This window comes from Narcine bancroftii, chromosome 8 (genome assembly GCF_036971445.1).
Source record: "Narcine bancroftii isolate sNarBan1 chromosome 8, sNarBan1.hap1, whole genome shotgun sequence".
Taxonomy (NCBI): domain Eukaryota; kingdom Metazoa; phylum Chordata; class Chondrichthyes; order Torpediniformes; family Narcinidae; genus Narcine; species Narcine bancroftii.
This window is the reverse complement of record NC_091476.1, coordinates 128,961,068-128,978,432: the sequence shown is the minus strand read 5'-3', so window position 1 is coordinate 128,978,432 and position 17,365 is coordinate 128,961,068.

Sequence of the window (17,365 nt, the reverse complement as noted above, 5' to 3'; positions counted from 1 at the left end):
AGCTGGCGAATCAGAGGCGGGGAATCAGAGTTGGGGAATCAGAGGCAGGGAATCAGATATGGGGAATCAAAGCGGGGAATCAGAGGCAGGGAATCAGACACGGGGAATCAGAGGCGGGGATTCAGAGCTGGGGAATCAGAGGTGGGGAATCAGAGGCAGGGAATCAAATATAGGGAATCAGAGGTGGGGTATCAGAGGTTGTGAATCAGAGATGGGGAATCAAAGCGGGGAATCAGAGGCAGGGAATCAGACACGGGGAATCAGAGGCGGGGATTCAGAGCTGGGGAATCAGAGGTGGGGAATCAGAGTTGGGGAATCAGAGGCAGGGAATCAGATATGGGGAATCAGAGGCGGGGAATCAGAGGCGGGGAAACAGAGGCGGGGAATCAGATATGGGGAATCAGAGGTGGGGAATCAGGGGCAGGGAATCAGTGGCAGGGAATCAGAGGCGGGGAATCAGAGGCGGGGAATCAGAGGCAGGGAATCAGTCACGGGGAATCAGAGGCGGGGAATCACAGATGGGGAATCAGAGGCGAGGAATCAGAGGCAGGGAATCGGACGCCGGGAATCAGAGTCGGGGAATCAGAGCTGGGGAATCAGAGGCGGGGAATCAGAGTTGGGGAATCAGAGGCGGGGAATCAGATATGGGGAAATAGAGGCGGGGAATCAGATATGGGGAATCAGAGGTGTGGAATCAGAGGTTGGGAATCAGAGGAAGGGAATCAGAGTCGGGGAAACAGAGGCGGGGAATCAGATATGTGGAATCAGAGGTGGCGAATCAAAGGCGGTGAAACAGAGATGGGGAATCAGGGCAGGGAATCAGAGGCAGGGAATCAAACACGGGGAATCAGAGCTGGGGAATCGGAGGCGGGGAATCAGAGTTGGGAATCAGAGGCGGGGAATCAGAGGCGGGGAAACAGAGGCGGGGAATCAGATATGGGGAATCAGAGGTGGGGAATCAGAGGTTGGGAATCAGAGGCAGGGAATCAGAGGCGGGGAATCAGAGGCGGGGAATCAGAGGAAAGGAATCAGATGTGCGGAATCGGAGATGGGGAATCAGAGGCAGGGAATCAGAGGCGGGGAATCAGAGGCGGGGAATCAGAGGCCGGGAATCAGATATGGGGAAACTGAGGCGGGGAATCCGAGGCGGGGAAACAGAGGCGGGGAATCAGATATGGGGAATCAGAGGTGGGGAATCAGAGGTTGGGAATCAGAGGCAGGGAATCAGAGGCTTGGAATCAGATGCAGGGAATCAGATGCGGGGAATCAGAGGCGGGGAATCAGAGCTGGGGAATCAGAGGTGGGGAATCAGATTTGGGGAATCAGAGGTGGGGACTTAGATATTGGGAAACAGAGGCGGGGAATCAGAGGCAGGGAATCAGATGCGGGGAGTCAGAGGCGGGGAATCAGAGCTGGGGAATCAGAGGCGGGGTATAAGAGTTGGGGAATCAGAGGCGGGGAATCAGATATGGGGAAACAGAGGTAGGGAATCAGAGGCGTGGAAACAGAGGCAGGGAATCAGATATGGGGAATCAGAGGCGGGGAATCAGAGGTGGGGAATCATAGGCAGGGAATCGGATGTGCGGAATCAGAGATGGGGAATCAGAGGCCGGGAATCAGAGGTGGTGAATCAGAGATGGGGAATCAGAGGCGGGGAATCAGAGGCAGGGAATCAGAGGCAGGAAATCCGATGTGCGGAATCGGAGATGGGGAATCAGAGGCAGGGAATCAGAGGCGGGGAATCAGAGGCGGGGAAACAGAGGCGGGGAATCAGATATGGGGAATCAGAGGTGGGGAATCAGAGGTTGGGAATCAGAGGCAGGGAATCAGAGGCTGGGAATCAGATGCAGGGAATCAGATGCGGGGAATCAGAGGCGGGGAATCAGAGCTGGGGAATCAGAGGTGGGGAATCAGAGTTGGGGAATCAGAGTCGGGGACTTAGATATGGGGAAACAGAGGCAGGGAATCAGAGGCGGGGAAACAGACGCGGGGAATCAGAGGCGGGTATCAGAGCTGGGGAATCAGAGGCGGGGAATCAGAGTTGGGGAATCAGAGGCGGGGAATCAGAGGCGGGGAATCAGAGGCGGGGAATCAGAGGCGGGGAAACAGAGGCGGGGAATCAGAGGCGGGGAATCAGAGGCAGGGAATCAGAGGCAGGGAATCAGACACGGTGAATCAGATATGGGGAAACAGAGGCGGGGAATCAGAGGCGGGCAAACAGAGGCGGGGAATTAGATATGGGGAATCAGAGGTGGGGAATCAGAGGTGGTGAATCAGACATGGGGAATCACAGGCGGGGAATCAGAGGCAGGGAATAGAACGCGGGGAATCAGAGGCGGGGAATCAGAGCTGGGGAATCAGAGGCGGGGAATCATAGTTGGGAATCAGAGGCGGGGAATCAGATATGGGGAAACAGAGGCGGGGAATCAAAGGCGGGGAAACGGAGGCGGGGAATCAGATATGGGGAATCGGATGCGGGGAATCAGAGGCGGGGAATCAGAGCTGGGGAATCAGAGGCGGGGTATCAGAGTTGGGGCATCAGAGGTGGGGAATTAGATATGGGGAAACAGAGGCGGGGAATCAGAGGCGGGGAAACAGAGGTGGGGAATCAGATATGGGGAATCAGAGGTGGGGAATCAGAGGCAGGGAATCAGATGTGCGGAATCAGAGATGGGGAATCAGAGGCAGGGAATCAGAATCAGAAGCGGGGAATCAGAGGCAGGGAATCAGAGGCCGGGATTCAGATGCAGGGAATAAGAGGCCGGGAATCAGAGGTGGGGAATCAGAGTCCGGGAATCAGAGATGGGGATTCAGAGGCGGGGAATGATATATGGGGAATCAGAGGCAGGGAATCAGAGGCGGGGTAACAGAGGTGGGGAATCAGATATGGGGAATCAGAGGTGTCGAATCAAAGGCGGTGAATCAGAGATGGGGAATCAGAGGCGGGGAATCAGAGGCAATGAATCAAACACGGGGAATCAGAGGCGGTGAATCAGAGATGGGGAATCAGAGGCGGGGAATCAGAGGCAGTAAATCAGACACGGGGATTCAGAGGCTGGGAATCAGACGGGGGGAATCAAAGGCGGGGAATCAGAGCTGGGGAATCTGAGGCAGGGAATCAGAGTTGGGGATTCAGAGGCGGGGAATCAGATATGGGGAAACAGAGGCGGGGAATCAGAGGCGGGCAAACAGATGCGGGGAATTAGATATGGGGAATCAGAGGTAGGGAATCAGAGGTGGTGAATCAGTGATGGGGAATCACAGGCGGGGAATCAGAGGCAGGGAATAGAACGCGGGGAATCAGAGGCAGGGAATCAGAGCTGGGGAAGCAGAGGCGGGGAATCATAGTTGGGAATCAGAGGCGGGAATCAGATATGGGGAAACAGAGGTGGGGAATCAGAGGCGGGAAAACAGAGGCGGGGAATCAGATATGGGGAATCGGATGCAGGGAATCAGAGGCGGGGAATCAGAGCTGGGGAATCAGAGGCGGGGATTCAGAGTTGGGGCATCAGAGGTGGGGAATTAGATATAGGGAAACAGAGGCGGGGAATCAGAGGCGGGGAAACAGAGGCGGGGAATCAGATATGGGTAATCAGAGGTGGGGAATCAGAGGCAGGGAATCAGATGTGCGGAATCAGAGATGGGGAATCAGAGGCAGGGAATCAGAATCAGAAGCGGGGAATCAGAGGCCGGGAATCAGAGGCCGGGAATCAGATGCTGGGAATAAGAGGCCGGGAATCAGAGGAGGGGAATCAGATTCCGGGAATCAGAGATGGGGATTCAGAGGCGGGGAATCAGATATGGAGAATCAGAGATGGGGAATCAGAGGCGGGGAATCAGAGGCAGGGAATCGGACGCCGGGAATCAGAGGCGGGGAATCAGAGCTGGGGAATCAGAGGCGAGGAATCAGAGTTGGGGAATCAGAGGCGGGGAATCAGATATGGGGAAATAGAGGCGGGGAATCAGATATGGGGAATCAGAGGTGTGGAATCAGAGGTTGGGAATCAGAGGCAGGGAATCAGAGGCGGGGAAACAGAGGCGGGGAATCAGATATGGGGAATCAGAGGTGGCGAATCAAAGGCGGTGAAACAGAGATGGGGAATCAGGGCAGGGAATCAGAGGCAGGGAATCAGAGCTGGGGAATCAGAGGCGTGGAATCAGAGCTGGGGAATCAGAGGCGGGGATTCAGAGTTGGGGAATCAGAGGCGGGGAATCAGAGGCGGGGAAACAGAGGCGGGGAATCAGATATGGGGAATCAGAGGTGGGGAATCAGAGGTTGGGAATCAGAAGCATGGAATCAGAGGCGGGGAATCAGAGGCGGGGAATCAGAGGCAGGAAATCCGATGTGCGGAATCGGAGATGGGGAATCAGAGGCAGGGAATCAGAGGCGGGGAATCAGAGGCGGGGAATCAGAGGCCGGGAATCAGATATGGGGAAACAGAGGCGGGGAATCAGAGGCGGGGAAACAGAGGCGGGGAATCAGATATGGGGAATCAGAGGTGGGGAATCAGAGGTTGGGAATCAGAGGCAGGGAATCAGAGGCTGGGAATCAGATGCAGGGAATCAGATGCGGGGAATCAGAGGCGGGGAATCAGAGCTGGGGAATCAGAGGTGGGGAATCAGAGTTGGGGAATCAGAGTCGGGGACTTAGATATGGGGAAACAGAGGCAGGGAATCAGAGGCGGGGAAACAGACGCGGGGAATCAGAGGCGGGTATCAGAGCTGGGGAATCAGAGGCGGGGAATCAGAGTTGGGGAATCAGAGGCGGGGAATCAGAGGCGGGGAATCAGAGGCGGGGAATCAGAGGCGGGGAAACAGAGGCAGGGAATCAGATATGGGGAATCAGAGGTGGGGTATCAGGGGCAGGGAATCAGTGGCAGGGAATCAGAGGCGGGGAATCAGAGGCGGGGAATCAGAGGCAGGGAATCAGACACGGTGAATCAGATATGGGGAAACAGAGGCGGGGAATCAGAGGCGGGCAAACAGAGGCGGGGAATTAGATATGGGGAATCAGAGGTGGGGAATCAGAGGTGGTGAATCAGACATGGGGAATCACAGGCGGGGAATCAGAGGCAGGGAATAGAACGCGGGGAATCAGAGGCGGGGAATCAGAGCTGGGGAATCAGAGGCGGGGAATCATAGTTGGGAATCAGAGGCGGGGAATTAGATATGGGGAAACAGAGGCGGGGAATCAGAGGCGGGGAAACAGAGGTGGGGAATCAGATATGGGGAATCAGAGGTGGGGAATCAGAGGCAGGGAATCAGATGTGCGGAATCAGAGATGGGGAATCAGAGGCAGGGAATCAGAATCAGAAGCGGGGAATCAGAGGCAGGGAATCAGAGGCCGGGATTCAGATGCAGGGAATAAGAGGCCGGGAATCAGAGGTGGGGAATCAGAGTCCGGGAATCAGAGATGGGGATTAAGAGGCGGGGAATGATATATGGGGAATCAGAGGCAGGGAATCAGAGGCGGGGTAACAGAGGTGGGGAATCAGATATGGGGAATCAGAGGTGTCGAATCAAAGGCGGTGAATCAGAGATGGGGAATCAGAGGCGGGGAATCAGAGGCAATGAATCAAACACGGGGAATCAGAGGCGGGGAATCAGAGCTGGGGAATCAGAGGTGGGGAATCAGAGTTGGGGAATCAGAGGCGGGTAATCAGATATGGGGAAACAGGGGCAGAGAATCAGAGGCAGGGAAACAGAGGCGGGGAATCAGATATGGGGAATCAGGGGTGGGGAATCAGAGGTTGGGAATCAGAGGCAGGGAATCAGAGGCGTGGAAACAGAGGCGGGGATTCAGATATGGGGAATCAGAGGTGGGGAATCAGGGGCGTGGAATCAGAGGCAGGGAATTAGATGTGGTGAATCAGAGATGGGGAATCAGAGGCAGGGAATCAGAATCAGAAGCGGGGTATCAGAGGCCGGGAATCAGAGGAAGGTAATCAGAGGCAGGGGATCAAACACGGGGAATCAGAGGCTGGGAATCAGAGCTGGGGAATCACAGGCGGGGAATCAGAGATGGGGAATCAGAGGCGGGGAATCAGAGGCAGGGAATCAGATGCGGGGAATCAGAGGCGGGGAATCAGAGCTGGCGAATCAGAGGCGGGGAATCAGAAGTGGGCAATCAGAGGATGGGAATCAGATATGGGGAATCAGAGGCGGGGAATTAGAGCTGGGGAATCACAGGCGGGGAATCAGAGTTGGGGAATCAGAGGTGGGGAATCAGAGGTTGGGAATCAGAGGCCTGGAATCAGAGGCGGGGAATCAGAGGCAGGGAATCAGATGCGGGGAATCAGAGGAGGGGAATCAGAGCTGGGGAATCAGAGGCGGGGTATTAGAGTTGGGGAATCAGAGGCGGGGAATCAGACGCGGGGAATCAGAGGGGGGGAATCATAGCTGGCGAATCAGAGGCGGGGAATCAGAGTTGGGCAATCAGAGGCCGGGAATCAGAGGTGGTGAATCAGAGATGGGGAATCAGAGGGGAGGAATCAGTGGCAGGGAATCAGATATGGGGAATCAGAGGCGTGGAATCAGAGGCAGGGAATCAGACACGGGGAATCAGACACGGGGAATCAGAGGTGGGGAATCAGAGATGGGGAATCAGAGGCGGTGAATCAGAGATGGGGAATCAAAGGCGGGGAATCAGAGGCAGGAAATCAGACACGGGGATTCAGAGGCTGGGAATCAGACGGGGGGAATCAAAGGCGGGGAATCAGAGCTGGGGAATCAGAGGCAGGGAATCAGAGGCGGGGAATCAGATATGGGGAATCAGAGGCTGGGATTCAGAGGCGGGGAATCAGAGGCAGGGAATCAGACACGGGGAATCAGAGGTGGGGAATCAGAGATGGGGAATCAGAGGCGGGGAATCAGAGGCAGGGAATCAGACGCGGGGAATCTGAGGCGGGGAATCAGAGCTGGGGAATCAGAGGTGGGGAATCAGAGTTGGGGAATCAGAGGCAGGGAATCGGATGTGCGGAATCAGACATGGGGAATCATATGTGGGGAATCAGAGGAATCAGAGATGGGGAATCAGAGGCGGGGAATCAGAGGCAGGAAATCAGACACGGTGATTCAGAGGCTGGGAATCAGACGGGGGGAATCAAAGGCGGGGAATCAGAGCTGGGGAATCAGAGGCAGGGAATCAGAGTTGGGGATTCAGAGACGGGGAATCAGATATGGGGAAACAGAGGCGGGGAATCAGAGGCGGGCAAACAGAGGCGGGGAATTAGATATGGGGAATCAGAGGTGGGGAATCAGAGGTGGTGAATCAGTGATGGGGAATCACAGGCGGGGAATCAGAGGCAGGGAATAGAACGCAGGGAATCAGACGCAGGGAATCAGAGCTGGGGAATCAGAGGCGGGGAATCATAGTTGGGAATCAGAGGCGGGGAATCAGATATGGGGAAACAGAGGCGGGGAATCAGAGGCGGGGAAACAGAGGCGGGGAATCAGATATGGGGAATCGGATGCGGGGAATCAGAGGCGGGGAATCAGAGCTGGGGAATCAGAGGCGGGGAATCAGAGTTGGGGCATCAGAGGTGGGGAATTAGATATAGGGAAACAGAGGCGGGGAATCAGAGGCGGGGAAACAGAGGCGGGGAATCAGATATGGGGAATCAGAGGTGGGGAATCAGAGGCAGGGAATCAGATGTGCGGAATCAGAGATGGGGAATCAGAGGCAGGGAATCAGAATCAGAAGCGGGGAATCAGAGGCCGGGTATCAGAGGCCGGGAATCAGATGCTGGGAATAAGAGGCCGGGAATCAGAGGTGGGGAATCAGAGTCCGGGAATCAGAGATGGGGATTCAGAGGCGGGGAATGAGATATGGAGAATCAGAGGCGGGGAATCAGAGGCCGGGAAACAGAGGTGGGGAATCAGATATGGGGAATCAGAGGTGGCGAATCAAAGGCGGTGAATCAGAGATGGGGAATCAGAGGCGGGGAATCAGAGGCAGGGAATCAGATGTGGGGAATCAGAGGCGGGGAATCAGAGCTGGCGAATCAGAGGCGGGGAATCAGAGGTGGGCAATCAGAGGCGGGGAATCAGATATGGGGAATCAGAGGCGGGGAATCAGAGGCGGGAAAACAGAGGCGGGGAATCAAATATAGGGAATCAGAGGTGGGGTATCAGAGGTTGTGAATCAGAGATGGGGAATCAAAGCGGGGAATCAGAGGCAGGGAATCAGACACGGGGAATCAGAGGCGGGGATTCAGAGCTGGGGAATCAGAGGTGGGGAATCAGAGTTGGGGAATCAGAGGCAGGGAATCAGATATGGGGAATCAGAGGCGGGGAATCAGAGGCGGGGAAACAGAGGCGGGGAATCAGATATGGGGAATCAGAGGTGGGGAATCAGGGGCAGGGAATCAGTGGCAGGGAATCAGAGGCGGGGAATCAGAGGCGGGGAATCAGAGGCAGGGAATCAGTCACGGGGAATCAGAGGCGGGGAATCACAGATGGGGAATCAGAGGCGAGGAATCAGAGGCAGGGAATCGGACGCCGGGAATCAGAGTCGGGGAATCAGAGCTGGGGAATCAGAGGCGGGGAATCAGAGTTGGGGAATCAGAGGCGGGGAATCAGATATGGGGAAATAGAGGCGGGGAATCAGATATGGGGAATCAGAGGTGTGGAATCAGAGGTTGGGAATCAGAGGAAGGGAATCAGAGTCGGGGAAACAGAGGCGGGGAATCAGATATGTGGAATCAGAGGTGGCGAATCAAAGGCGGTGAAACAGAGATGGGGAATCAGGGCAGGGAATCAGAGGCAGGGAATCAAACACGGGGAATCAGAGCTGGGGAATCGGAGGCGGGGAATCAGAGTTGGGAATCAGAGGCGGGGAATCAGAGGCGGGGAAACAGAGGCGGGGAATCAGATATGGGGAATCAGAGGTGGGGAATCAGAGGTTGGGAATCAGAGGCAGGGAATCAGAGGCGGGGAATCAGAGGCGGGGAATCAGAGGAAAGGAATCAGATGTGCGGAATCGGAGATGGGGAATCAGAGGCAGGGAATCAGAGGCGGGGAATCAGAGGCGGGGAATCAGAGGCCGGGAATCAGATATGGGGAAACTGAGGCGGGGAATCCGAGGCGGGGAAACAGAGGCGGGGAATCAGATATGGGGAATCAGAGGTGGGGAATCAGAGGTTGGGAATCAGAGGCAGGGAATCAGAGGCTTGGAATCAGATGCAGGGAATCAGATGCGGGGAATCAGAGGCGGGGAATCAGAGCTGGGGAATCAGAGGTGGGGAATCAGATTTGGGGAATCAGAGGTGGGGACTTAGATATTGGGAAACAGAGGCGGGGAATCAGAGGCAGGGAATCAGATGCGGGGAGTCAGAGGCGGGGAATCAGAGCTGGGGAATCAGAGGCGGGGTATAAGAGTTGGGGAATCAGAGGCGGGGAATCAGATATGGGGAAACAGAGGTAGGGAATCAGAGGCGTGGAAACAGAGGCAGGGAATCAGATATGGGGAATCAGAGGCGGGGAATCAGAGGTGGGGAATCATAGGCAGGGAATCGGATGTGCGGAATCAGAGATGGGGAATCAGAGGCCGGGAATCAGAGGTGGTGAATCAGAGATGGGGAATCAGAGGCGGGGAATCAGAGGCAGGGTATCAGACGCGGGGAATCAGAGGTGGGCAATCAGAGGCGGGGAATCAGATATGGGGAATCAGAGGCGGGGAATCAGAGGCGGGGAAACAGAGGCGGGGAATCAGATATGGGGAATCAGAGGTGGGGCATCAGAGGTTGTGAATCACAGATGGGGAATCAGAGGCGGGGAATCAGAGGCAGGGAATCAGACGCGGGGAATCAGAGGCGGGGATTCAGAGCTGGGGAATCAGAAGCGGGGAATCAGAGTTGGGGAATCAGAGGCGGGGAATCAGATATGGGGAATCAGAGGCAGGGAATCAGAGGCGGGGAATCAGAGCTGGGGAATCAGAGGTGGGGAATCAGAGTTGGGGAATCAGAGGCAGGGAATTGGATGTGCGGAATCAGAGATGGGGAATCAGAGGTGGGGAATCAGAGGCGGTGAATCAGAGATGGGGAATCAGAGGCGGGGAATCAGAGGCAGGAAATCAGACACGGGGATTCAGAGGCTGGGAATCAGACGGGGGGAATCAAAGGCGGGGAATCAGAGCTGGGGAATGTGAGGCAGGGAATCAGAGTTGGGGATTCAGAGGCGGGGAATCAGATATGGGGAAACAGAGGCGGGGAATCAGAGGCGGGCAAACAGAGGCGGGGAATTAGATATGGGGAATCAGAGGTAGGGAATCAGAGGTGGTTAATCAGTGATGGGGAATCACAGGCGGGGAATCAGAGGCAGGGAATAGAACGCGGGGAATCAGAGGCAGGGAATCAGAGCTGGGGAATCAGAGGCGGGGAATCATAGTTGGGAATCAGAGGCGGGAATCAGATATGGGGAAACAGAGGCGGGGAATCAGAGGCGGGCAAACAGAGGCGGGGAATTAGATATGGGGAATCAGAGGTAGGGAATCAGAGGTGGTGAATCAGTGATGGGGAATCACAGGCGGGGAATCAGAGGCAGGGAATAGAACGTGGGGAATCAGAGGCGGGGAATCAGAGCTGGGGAATCAGAGGCGGGGAATCAGAGTTGGGGCATCAGAGGTGGGGAATTAGATATAGGGAAACAGAGGCGGGGAATCAGAGGCGGGGAAACAGAGGCGGGGAATCAGATATGGGGAATCAGAGGTGGGGAATCAGAGGCAGGGAATCAGATGTGCGGAATCAGAGATGGGGAATCAGAGGCAGGGAATCAGAAGCGGGGAATCAGAGGCCGGGAATCAGAGGCCGGGAATCAGATGCTGGGAATAAGAGGCCGGGAATCAGAGGAGGGCAATCAGAGTCCGGGAATCAGAGATGGGGATTCAGAGGCGGGGAATGAGATATGGAGAATCAGAGGCGGGGAATCAGAGGCGGGGAAACAGAGGTGGGGAATCAGATATGGGGAATCAGAGGTGGCGAATCAGAGGTTGTGAATCAGAGATGGGGAATCAAGGCGGGGAATCAGAGGCAGGGAATCAGACGCGGGGAATCAGAGGCGGGGATTCAGAGCTGGGGAATCAGAGGCGGGGAATCAGAGTTGGGGAATCAGAGGCAGGGAATCAGATATGGGGAATCAGAGGCGGGGAATCAGAGGCCGGGAATCAGATATGGGGAAACAGAGGCGGGGAATCCGAGGCGGGGAAACAGAGGCGGGGAATCAGATATGGGGAATCAGAGGTGGGGAATCAGAGGTTGGGAATCAGAGGCAGGGAATCAGAGGCTTGGAATCAGATGCAGGGTATCAGATGCGGGGAATCAGAGGCGGGGAATCAGAGCTGGGGAATCAGAGGTGGGGAATCAGATTTGGGGAATCAGAGGTGGGGACTTAGATATTGGGAAACAGAGGCGGGGAATCAGAGGCGGGGAAACAGAGGCGGGGAATCAGATATGGGGAATCAGAGGTGGGGAATCAGAGGCAGGGAATCAGATGTGCGGAATCAGAGATGGGGAATCAGAGGCAGGGAATCAGAATCAGAAGCAGGGAATCTGAGGCCGGGAATCAGAGGCCGGAATCGGATGCTGGGAATCAGAGGCCTGGAATCAGAGGCGGGGAATCAGAGGCAGGGAATCAGATGCGGGGAATCAGAGGCGGGGAATCAGAGCTGGGGAATCAGAGGCGGGGTATTAGAGTTGGGGAATCAGAGGCGGGGAATCAGATATGGGGAAACAGAGGTGGGGAATCAGAGGCGGGGAAACAGAGGCAGGGAATCAGATATGGGGAATCAGAGGTGGGGCATCAGAGGTTGTGAATCACAGATGGGGAATCAGAGGCGGGGAATCAGAGGCAGGGAATCAGACGCGGGGAATCAGAGGCGGGGATTCAGAGCTGGGGAATCAGAAGTGGGGAATCAGAGTTGGGGAATCAGAGGCGGGGAATCAGATATAGGGAATCAGAGGCAGGGAATCAGAGGCGGGGAATCAGAGGCAGGGAATCAGACGCGGGGAATCTGAGGCGGGGAATCAGAGCTGGGGAATCAGAGGTGGGGAATCAGAGTTGGGGAATCAGAGGCAGGGAATTGGATGTGCGGAATCAGAGAGGGGGAATCAGAGGTGGGGAATCAGAGGCGGTGAATCAGAGATGGGGAATCTGAGGCGGGGAATCAGAGGCAGGAAATCAGACACGGGGATTCAGAGGCTGGGTATCAGATGGGGGGAATCAAAGGTGGGGAATCAGAGCTGGGGAATCTGAGGCAGGGAATCAGAGTTGGGGATTCAGAGGCGGGGAATCAGATATGGGGAAACAGAGGCGGGGAATCAGAGGCGGGCAAACAGAGGCGGGGAATTAGATATGGGGAATCAGAGGTAGGGAATCAGAGGTGGTGAATCAGTGATGGGGAATCACAGGCGGGGAATCAGAGGCAGGGAATAGAACGCGGGGAATCAGAGGCAGGGAATCAGAGCTGGGGAATCAGAGGAGGGGATTCATAGTTGGGAATCAGAGGCGGGAATCAGATATGGGGAAACAGAGGCGGGGAATCAGAGGCGGTGAAACAGAGGCGGGGAATCAGATATGGGGAATCGGATGCAGGGAATCAGAGGCGGGGAATCAGAGCTGGGGAATCAGAGGCGGGGAATCAGAGTTGGGGCATCAGAGGTGGGGAATTAGATATAGGGAAACAGAGGCGGGGAATCAGAGGCGGGGAAACAGAGGCGGGGAATCAGATATGGGGAATCAGAGGTGGGGAATCAGAGGCAGGGAATCAGATGTGCGGAATCAGAGATGGGGAATAAGAGGCAGGGAATCAGAATCAGAAGCGGGGAATCAGAGGCCGGGAATCAGAGGCCGGGAATCAGATGCTGGGAAAAAGAGGCCGGGAATCAGAGGTGGGGAATCAGATATGGGGAATCAGAGGTGGCGAATCAAAGGCGGTGAATCAGAGATGGGGAATCAGAGGCGGGGAATCAGAGGCAGGGAATCAGATGCGGGGAATCAGAGGCAGGGAATCAGAGCTGGCGAATCAGAGGCTGGGAATCAGAGGTGGGCAATCAGAGGCGGGGAATCAGATATGGGGAATCAGAGGCGGGGAATCAGAGGCGGGGAAACAGAGGCGGGGAATCAAATATAGGGAATCAGAGGTGGGGAATCAGAGGTTGTGAATCAGAGATGGGGAATCAAGGCGGGGAATCAGAGGCAGGGAATCAGACGCGGGGGATCAGAGGCGGGGATTCAGAGCTGGGGAATCAGAGGCGGGGAATCAGAGTTGGGGAATCAGAGGCAGGGAATCAGATATGGGGAATCAGAGGCGGGGAATCAGATGTGGGGAATCAGAGGTGGGGAATCAGGGGCAGGGAATCAGTGGCAGGGAATCAGAGGCGGGGAATCAGAGGCGGGGAATCAAAGGCAGGGAATCAGACACGGGGAATCAGAGGCGGGGAATCAGAGATGGGGAATCAGAGGCGGGGAATCAGAGGCAGGGAATCGGATGCCGGGAATCAGAGTCGGGGAATCAGAGCTGGGGAATCAGAGGCGGGGAATCTGAGTTGTGGAATCAGAGGCGGGGAATCAGATATGGGGAAATAGAGGCGGGGAATCAGATATGGGGAATCAGAGGTGTGGAATCAGAGGTTGGGAATCAGAGGCAGGGAATCAGAGTCCGGGAAACTGAGGCGGGGAATCAGATATTGGGAATCAGAGCTGGGGAATCAGAGGCAGGGAATCAGAGGCAGGGAATGAGAGGCAGGGAATCAAACACGGGGAATCAGAGCTGGGGAATCAGAGGCGGGGAATCAGAGTTGGGAATCAGAGGCGGGGAATCAGAGGCGGGGAAACAGAGGCGGGGAATCAGATATGGGGAATCAGAGGTGGGGAATCCGAGGTTGGGAATCAGAGGCAGGGAATCAGAGGCGGAAAATCAGAGGCGGGGAATCAGAGGAAGGGAATCAGATGTGCGGAATCGGAGATGGGGAATCAGAGGCAGGGAATCAGAGGCGGGGAATCAGAGGCGGGGAATCAGAGGCCGGGAATCAGATATGGGGAAACAGAGGCGGGGAATCCGAGGCGGGGAAACAGAGGCGGGGAATCAGATATGGGGAATCAGAGGTGGGGAATCAGAGGTTGGGAATCAGAGGCAGGGAATCAGAGGCTTGGAATCAGATGCAGGGAATCAGATGCGGGGAATCAGAGGCGGGGAATCAGGGCTGGGGAATCAGAGGTGGGGAATCAGATTTGGGGAATCAGAGGCGGGGACTTAGATATTGGGAAACAGAGGCGGGGAATCAGAGGCGGGGAAACCCAGGCGGGGAATCAGATATGGGGAATCAGAGGTGGGGAATCAGAGGCAAGGAATCGGATGTGCGGAATCAGAGATGGGGAATCAGAGGCAGGGAATCAGAATCAGAAGCAGGGAATCAGAGGCCGGGAATCAGAGGCCGGAATCAGATGCTGGGAATCAGAGGCCTGGAATCAGAGTCGGGGAATCAGAGGCAGGGAATCAGATGCGGGGAATCAGAGGCGGGGAATCAGAGCTGGGGAATCAGAGGCGGGGATTCAGAGTTGGGGAATCAGAGGCGGGGAATCAGAGGCGGGGAAACAGAGGCGGGGAATCAGATATGGGGAATCAGAGGTGGGGAATCAGAGGTTGGGAATCAGAAGCAGGGAATCAGAGGCGGGGAATCAGAGGCGGGGAATCAGAGTCAGGGAATCCGATGTGCGGAATCGGAGATGGGGAATCAGAGGCAGGGAATCAGAGGCGGGGAATCAGAGGCGGAGAATCAGAGGCCGGGAATCAGATATGGGGAAACAGAGGCGGGGAATCAGAGGCGGGGAAACAGAGGCGGGGAATCAGATATGGGGAATCAGAGGTGGGGAATCAGAGGTTGGGAATCAGAGGCAGGGAATCAGAGGCTGGGAATCAGATGCAGGGAATCAGATGCGGGGAATCAGAGGCGGGGAATCAGAGCTGGGGAATCAGAGGTGGGGAATCAGAGTTGGGGAATCAGAGTCGGGGACTTAGATATGGGGAAACAGAGGCGGGGAATCAGAGGCAGGGAAACAGACGCGGGGAATCAGAGGCGGGGATTCAGAGCTGGGGAATCAGAGGCGGGGAATCAGAGTTGGGGAATCAGAGGCGGGGAATCAGATATGGGGAATCAGAGGCGGGAAATCAGAGGCGGGGAAACAGAGGCAGGGAATCAGATATGGGGAATCAGAGGTGGGGTATCAGGGGCAGGGAATCAGTGGCAGGGAATCAGAGGCGGGGAAACAGAGGCGGGGAATCAGAGGCAGGGAATCAGACATGGGGAATCGGAAATGGGGAAACAGAGGCGGGGAATCAGAGGCGGGCAAACAGAGGCGGGGAATTAGATATGGGGAATCAGAGGTGGGGAATCAGAGGTGGTGAATCAGAGATGGGGAATCACAGGCGGGGAATCAGAGGCAGGGAATAGAACGCGGGGAATCAGAGGCGGGGAATCAGAGCTAGGGGAATCAGAGGCGGGGAATCATAGTTGGGAATCAGAGGCGGGGAATCAGATATGGGGAAACAGAGGCGGGGAATCAAAGGCGGGGAAACAGAGGCGGGGAATCAGATATGGGGAATCGGATGCGGGGAATCAGAGGCGGGGAATAGGAGCTGGGGAATCAGAGGCGGGGTATCAGAGTTGGGGCATCTGAGGTGGGGAATTAGATATGGGGAAACAGAGGCGGGGTATCAGAGGCTGGGAAACAGAGGCGAGGAATCAGATATGGGGAATCAGAGGTGGGGAATCAGAGGCAGGGAATCAGATGTGCGGAATCAGAGATGGGGAATCAGAGGCAGGGAATCAGAATCACAAGCGGGGAATCAGAGGCCGGGAATCAGAGGCCGGGAATCAGAGGCCGGGATTCAGATGCCGGGAATAAGAGGCCGGGAATCAGAGGTGGGGAATCAGAGTCCGGGAATCAGAGATGGGGATTCAGAGGCGGGGAATGATATATGGGGAATCAGAGGCGGGGAATCAGAGGCGGGGTAACAGAGGTGGGGAATCAGATATGGTGAATCAGAGGTGGCGAATCAAAGGCGGTGAATCAGAGATGGGGAATCAGAGGCGGGGAATCAGAGGCAGGGAATCAAACACAGGGAATCAGAGGCGGGGAATCAGAGCTGGGGAATCAGAGGCGGGGAATCAGAGTTGGGGAATCAGAGGCGGGGAATCAGAGGCAGGGAATCAGAGGCGGGGAATCAGATATGGGGAATCAGGGGTGGGGAATCAGAGGTTGGGAATCAGAGGCAGGGAATCAGAGGCGTGGAAACAGAGGCGGGGATTCAGATATGGGGAATCAGAGGTGGGGAATCAGGGGCGTGGAATCAGAGGCAGGGAATTAGATGTGGTGAATCAGAGATGGGGAATCAGAGGCAGGGAATCAGAATCAGAAGCGGGGTATCAGTGGCCGGGAATCAGAGGAAGGTAATCAGAGGCAGGGGATCAAACACGGGGAATCAGAGCTGGGGAATCAGAGGCGGGGAATCAGAGCTGGGGAATCACAGGCGGGGAATCAGAGATGGGGAATCAGAGGCGGGGAATCAGAGGCAGGGAATCAGATGCGGGGAATCAGAGGCGGGGAATCAGAGCTGGCGAATCAGAGGCGGGGAATCAGAGGTGGGCAATCAGAGGATGGGAATCAGATATGGGGAATCAGAGGCGGGGAATCAGAGCTGGGGAATCACAGGCGGGGAATCAGAGTTGGGGAATCAGAGGCGGGGAATCAGATATGGGGAAACAGAGGCGGGGAATCAGAGGCGGTGAAACAGAGGCGGGGAATCAGATATTGGGAATCAGAGGTGGGGAATCAGAGGTTGGGAATCAAAGGCCTGGAATCAGAGGCGTGGAATCAGAGGCAGGGAATCAGATGCGGGGAATCAGAGGAGGGGAATCAGAGCTAGGGAATCAGAGGCGGGGTATTAGAGTTGGGGAATCAGAGGCGGGGAATCAGACGCGGGGAATCAGAGGGGGGGAATCATAGCTGGCGAATCAGAGGCGGGGAATCAGAGGTGGGCAATCAGAGGCCGGGAATTCGAGGTGGTGAATCAGAGATGGGGAATCAGAGGCGGGGAATCAGTGGCAGGGAATCAGAGGCGTGGAATCAGAGGCAGGGAATCAGACACGGGGAATCAGACACGGGGAATCAGAGGTGGGGAATCAGAGATGGGGAATCAGAGGCGGTGAATCAGAGATGGGGAATCAGAGGCGGGGAATCAGAGGCAGGAAATCAGACATGGGGATTCAGAGGCTGGGAATCAGACGGGGGGAATCAAAGGCGGGGAATCAGAGCTGGGGAATCAGAGGCAGGGAATCAGAGGCGGGGAATCAGATATGGGGAATCAGAG